Below are 7,136 nucleotides of genomic sequence, written 5' to 3' on the forward strand. Positions count from 1 at the left end.
AACATTCACTGATGGGTATCTTTATGAAAGATTTAGATTTTTAAGCGGAGGGAATTACATATAGGCTATTTGTCGGCTTCTTCAGCCGTGTGTTGCCAATACGCACATCGGTTAGAATTATGGTCAGATCTTGTGCCTGACTGATGGGGAAGTGACCAGTGTAGTCTAATGTATACCATTATAGTGGGTATACTGTAGCCTACTGTATATTGGCCAGAATCTGCCTTTGGGGGAGGAAGGGGGCATATCATAGTGGGGGGGCCTGGGTGTCCTCTCCCAGGAAAGTTTTAAGCATCAACGACTTCATTTCCTGCATTCCGATACACTTTAATGCACCAATTTACAGTAAAAATACCTTTATTCAGCCTATAGATGTTAAGAAAAAAGCACGAATGACAATTCAAAATTTATCAAAAATATAATGGAAAGTAGCCTATGTTGTTACGTGTCATTGGGCATTTTTAAGTGGGTAGCCTATATAGAAATCCTGGAGCTTACTATCATGTAGACTACACCACTGGAAGTGATATTGATAGGATAAGCGTTGTGATTTATGTAAAACAGCGTCAACTTTTTTTGCCAGCTTTCCTTCCTGCATTTTGCCTGTAAAACGTGTTTGTGTTCATATTTATGTAGAATTATAGTTTGCTCTTCTTGTTTAAAATATGCGGCTCTGGTAGATGTTTGCGATTGGTCGTGGTGCGCAAACACCACCTCTTTTATGTGAACGCACGCTGCTGGATTGGGAAACCTTGAGTTGACTGAACTAGTTGATAACCAGCGTCGTGACACAGGTTATGCGGGACCGCGGTTGTTAGGTTAGGTGAAGCCGGGTAACTGAAATAAGTCCAGGGCATGTTGATCTGGATTCGTAGTACAGGCCTCAGGTGAGCTACCAGGGTGCCTCCCACTCCATAAGTTTAGTTATACACATAGTCATTGGTTATATAACTGCTTAACCTTCACGTGGCACAATAACTAGTTTATCTGTATTTGGTAATGTTGCAATGTTTAGTCTACTAGCTAGCTGTATATTTATTGTTGCTAAATGCAGATCCTATTTAACATTACAGTCATTAAATTATTTTGTTGTGATGACTCAGATATTCGTGTATTTGTATTGTTTGTGTTTTATTTCAGAATCGTAACAATATTTGCCACTATGCTGTACCACTTGTACCACTTCTAATATGCAAGTAACAACCACTTTAAACCAATTTGCGCTCTCTGCTGTCTTCACAGGCAAATGGCCAAAAAAGACAAATCCCTTCGTCCGTGCATAGATTAACGGGGGCTCAACGCCATAACCATTAAAAATAAGTATCCGCTCCCTCTTATGGATTCCGTGTTCGAGTCCCTCTCCCGGTCCTCCATTTGTAAGCAATGCTTACCACCTTGTGCGGATCCGGGAGGGGGACGATTGGAAAACAGCCTACTCCGCTGGGCCACTACGAGTACCTGGTGATGCCTTTTGGTCTCACAAAGACATACTCACCAACCCTGATCCCTCCCTTCAGTTCGTGGTGGAGGTGGACGCTTTGGACGTGGGCGTTGGGGCCACCCTGCCCCAACGCTCCCCCTCTGACCATAAGCTCCAACCCTGTGCCTTCTTCTCCCGCCGCCTGACCCCAACTGAACAGAACTGTATGTGGGGGACCGGGAGCTGTTGGCCGTGAAACTGGCTCTTGAGGAGTGGAGGCACTGGTTGGAGGGCGCCGAACACCCCTTCCTGGTCTGGACCGATCATAAGAACCTCTCCTATATCTAAACTGCCCAGAGACTCAACTCCCGCCAGGCCAGGTGGGCCCTGTTTTTCAATCGGTTTAATTTCACCCTGTCTTACCGCCCAGGATCCCGCAACGTCAAAGCAGATGCCCTGTCCCGTCTCCACTCCCCTGATGACCTGGCTGACCTACCAGACACCATCCTCCCCCGTTCCTGCCTTGTCGCCTCTCTGGTCTGGGAGGTTGAGTCCGCGGTCCGCCGAGCCCAGTCCATGAACCCTGGCCCTGGTACCGGTCCTCCCAACCGCCTCTACGTCCCTCCGAGTGTCCGCTCCCGGGTCCTCCAGTGGGCACACGCCTCCAAATTCAGCTGCCACCCAGGAATGGCCAGAACCCTGTTCCGCCAACGGTTCTGGTGGCCTACTATCGAGCAGCTTGCGAGGTGTGCGCCAAGGCATCCCACCAGCCGCCTGTCGGTCTGCTCCACCCCCTCCCGGTCCCCAGTCGGCCCTGGTCTCACATGCCACGGCATCCCCCTGGATATCATCTCCGACCAGGGACCCCAGTTCACGTCACAGGTCTGGAAATCCTTCTGCCAAGCCCTTGGCGCCACTGTCAGCCTGTCTTCTGGCTACCACCCTCAGACCAACGGGCAGACCGAGCGGGCGAACCAGGACCTGGGGGCGGCCCTGAGGTGTGTGGCGTACCATAACCCATCCTCATGGAGTTCCCACCTCCCTTGGGTCGAGTACGCCCACAACTCCCTTGTCTGCGCTGCCACTGGGATGTTTCCGTTCATGTGTGCCATGGGATTCCAACCTCCACATTTCCCAGCCCTGGAGGAAGAAGTGACGGTCCCTTCCGTCCAGACCCATCTGTGGTCGTGTCAACAAATGTGGAGGGAGGCCAGGGCGGCCCTTCAGCGCACCACTTCCCGGAATAAACCTCTGGCATACCGACACCGAATGCCAGCACCCGCCTACCGGCCAGCTCTCCTCACAGGACCTCCCTCTCCAGACTACCTCCAAGAAGCTCGCCCCCCGGTTTGTGGGCCCGTACTCCATCGAGGCTGTCCTGAATCGCACCGCTGTCAGACTCAAGCTCCTGTCTCACCTAAAGATCCACCCAGTCTTTCCACGTCTCCCAACTCAAGCCGGTCTCCACCAGCCCTCTCTCCGTCCCAGTGGCAGTAAACCCCCATGCTTAGGTGGACAGAGGCTTATGTATGTTAAGCCCCTCCTACTAGACTAACCAACTCTTAATTGTTTCAATTATCTCTCAATTATGTTACCATTTACACATTTAGAATTTCACTGCTAGTTTCTACAATAAACAAATAACAGACTCTTTTTTCCACTCATATTACTTTAGAAAACACTGAAACTTACACATTTTCAACTAGAAAATCTACCCTCACCTATGACCCAGATACATGGTATCTTCCACCATCAGCACACCTGTGTGTGATTGCTGTAGGCCCTATATGAAGCAGCACTTTGCCTCAGCTCTGGTTTAGACCCAGGGACTGGAGAGGAGAAAGAGTTTGAAGTAATGGTTAAGTAACATAGTTTGTTGAAAAATAGAAATGACTGAAATGAATAAACTGAACTGACTAAACTAAACCAATGTAATGTGGTATTTTTGGTAACAGTTTTACTGAATGATATGTATAAAAGTGTGACTGCAAATTAATTGTCTGGGTTCTTGGTGACCTGAGTAGGTTTACCATGTGCCATCCAAAAGTGACAGGGCCTTTGTCACATTACCACCCTCCTCTCCTGCAGCAAGGATATTTGGCAGTCTAGACAGGTAGTCTGATGTCACACCTTGTCTGATAGGCTACAGTATTGTGGCATAGTATGAGGACATCCTGACTAGTGTCTGTCGCGAGGGGCGAATGGCCGGATGATGGGCATATTTGGGAGAAAGTCCAGGGCTGTTTTTTAGCCCCAGTCCGTCCCTGCTTGTTTGGGGATTGCTTCTTTTGGCCACACATGCAAAGCTGCACCTGCCTTAAGGCCTCTTGCACCTCGCAGCTCGCAGCGCTACCATTGGGCCCGGGTGGGCCTGGGCCCACCCATTTTAGGTCCACCCAGGCCTATAGTGAGTAGTGAGTGATTTTTATTCTAGCAGTACATCCAATAAGCACCCAAGGAAAGCTTTGAGTGAAAGCTTCTCAGCCAATGCTGATTGGCTGAGAACCCCACATGTGGACTCTTAAGCCAGCCCACAGGCTGCATCGTCACCAGCAAGTGATCCAATGAAATGAATGACGTTTTCAATAGTGGTGGGCAGATCGAGGCTTCGTGAAACAATGTAACAGTTGAAGCAAATGTGCCATATTGTATCGAGGCTTCGAAACAATCCGACACCGTCTCAACGATGACACCTAGTGGTCACTTGCAGGTTTCTTTTTATTATTGTATTTTTCTAATATGTGAAGCTTGTAACCTGTAGGCTCCTCACTGTGCATACTGTTATTTTGGTCATGAAAAATGAATATTAATAAAAGAAATCAAGCCACAATGTCTCACTTTTTTATAGATTTTTATTCAAAAATATTAATTTCTCTGCTGTGGAAGGACTTAGCCTACTTTTTTTTTACAGATAATTTCTCCATCCTTTGAAAAAGTCCTCTCACAAGGGACACTTGTTGCTGGCATGCAAAGATATTTTTTAGCAAGGACATACAAATGAGGAAAGATTACTGCTCTCTCTTTCCAGTAAGTTAGGGGATCATGAGTTCTGGGTAAAAACGCATCGTTGAGGTATTTTTTCACTTCCACTGTGGCATCAGCTGTAGCATTGTGTATCATCTGGGTTTCACGGATACGATCATCAAAAAGTTCCCATAAACTGTCCTGTGTTTCTACTGGTGTTGGTGTTGATGATGATGATGATGATGATGGGCCTGATGTTGACATTTGTGGCTCTAAATGAAAATGAAAACAGCAATTAGTAACAAATCCTAAACTGACGGCATATATTAAGTATAAATTACATGAATCAGATTACATAACATAACATAGACTGAAACTGCTCACCAGGAGTTGTGTTTGAACGCATCCGCGAAGCACACTCCAATGTGATGTGCTTTTCAGCGTCCTGGGCTTTGGCAGGATTTCCAAATGCCACATTTTTTAACCTTAAAAGCCAAGGCTCTAAAAGTCTCATACCCTCCACATCTGGACTGCAGACCTTCTTGCAGATGTGAGCCTATGAGCCCAAAACAGGAGAAAATCATATTAATTATAATAATGACAACAATTTGACAGTTATGGCCAATTACATGGGTAGTATGGTCATTGTGGTTTACCTAATTGTACAGTTGATTCCTGCGTTGCATGTCCTTTTTTCTGTGCAAGCTTGTGCTGCAACATCCTGTACAGTGGTATAAGCTTTGAAGCAGACACTCTCTGTTCCTCTAACATCTCTGTTGTTGCTAGTTTGAATGGTTACAGTAGTGACAATGATTGTTGAATAATGTCATACTCAAGACTTGTCAGGAGAGCAGTATCACTGTTTAAATTGGAAAGTGCAGCACCCACTGGCTCACGTTGTTCATACAAGCGTTGTAGCATGTTGAATGTGCTGTTCCATCTTGTCTCAACCTCCTGTATCAGTTTCAGAGTTGGTCTGGCCATCAAGCCCTGCATCTCCACAAGCTTGTCCTTTGCTTTGCAGCTGGATCTGAACAACCCCACTATCTTTCTGGCTTTCTGGCGTATTTCATTGATGACTGGGGTTTGATCTAGGGCCTTTTTCACAATCAAATTTAAATTATGAGCAAAACATGGGACATGGCGAAGGTGGAGTAGCTGGGCGCTTAGGATCATGTTGGATGCATTGTCAGTCACCATGCATGTTTTAAGCACCTTCCGGGATGTGAGGACATAGCTTGGATCAAGCTTGTTCACAAAGGCCCTGAAACCCTCATCCTCCACGATGGTGAAGGGCTGCAGATCCTTCACCACCATGTTTAGAAGAGCATCATCCAATTCCCTCTGTCTGCCTTTTAGATGAGAAGATAAAACATACTTTCAGACAAATACAGCTTCAAATAGTGCACAGCTATTAAAAGTAGCCTACTGGTTTATTATTTGGAAACCTTCCTAAACAAAGTTAGGTTATGAACGTGTATGCTCAGTATGCAGAGAAAGATAAAATGGAATGTAGAACTACAACAATTAGGAAAACCAAAATGATGCCTTCACTGGCTGTAGATTGGGTACTCATGTAGACCTATAAAATGTGTATTCACAAAATATTATATTATATTGACAACATATGATATTATGTTCACAGTGAAGCTGTTTTAAACATGATTGGCAGTTGTGATTGTGATGTTAGGTTGTAGGGCTTAGGTTGACACAGGCCTATGGATTTTCTAAACAGTGTCCCAACAGTTTGTTATTATAGTTCAATTATAATTATATTTCAAACAATGCATACCTTGCTTAGATGGCCCAGCAGTGTCAGTAGCAGGCCTAGGTACAGGGGGAATGCTACCATCCTCTGCACCCTGCAAAATGGCAGGATGAGTGCTCCTCAAATGGCACATTATGGATGATGTATTGTTGCAGTAGGCTAGCTGCCGATCACAATACATACATCTCACTTTATTTGGGGTTTCCAAATGGAAATGCTCCCACACCACAGATGTACGGCATCTCTTCTTGTGGAGCCTCCATTTTTATTTATCTATCTATCTTAATCTGTCTATGTATCTATATATGTACAGTGGTGTGAAAAAGTGTTTGCCCCCTTCCTCATTTCCTGTTCCTTTGCATGTTTGTCACACTTAAGTGTTTCGGAACATCAAACCAATTTAAACAAAAGTCAAGGACAACACAAGTAAACACAAAATGCAATTTGTAAATGAAGGTGTTTATTATTAAAGGTGAAAAGAAATCCAAACCATCATGGCCCTGTGTGAAAAAGTGATTGCCCCCTAAACCTAATAACTGGTTGGGCCACCCTTAGCAGCAACAACTGCAACCAAGCGTTTGCGATAACGTGCAATGAGGCTTTTACAGCGTCCTGGAGGAATTTTGGCCCACTCATCTTTGCAGAATTGTCCTAATTCAGTTACATTAGAGGGTTTTCGAGCATGAACAGCCTTTTTAAGGTCATACCACAACATCTCAATAGGATTCAGGTCAGGACTTTGGCTAGGCCACTCCAAAGTCTTCATTTTGTTTTTCTTCAGCCATTCGGTGGTGGACTTGCTGGTGTGTTTAGGATCATTGTCCTGCTGCAGAACCCAAGTTCGTTTCAGCTTGAGTACACGAACAGATGGTCGGACATTCTCCTTCAGGATCTCTTGGTAGACAGCAGAATTCATAGTTCCTTTTATCACGGCAAGTCTTCCAGGTCCTGAAGCAGCAAAAACAGCCCCAGACCATCACACTA

Source organism: Sander vitreus, chromosome 5 (assembly GCF_031162955.1).
Source record: "Sander vitreus isolate 19-12246 chromosome 5, sanVit1, whole genome shotgun sequence".
Lineage (NCBI taxonomy): Eukaryota > Metazoa > Chordata > Actinopteri > Perciformes > Percidae > Sander > Sander vitreus.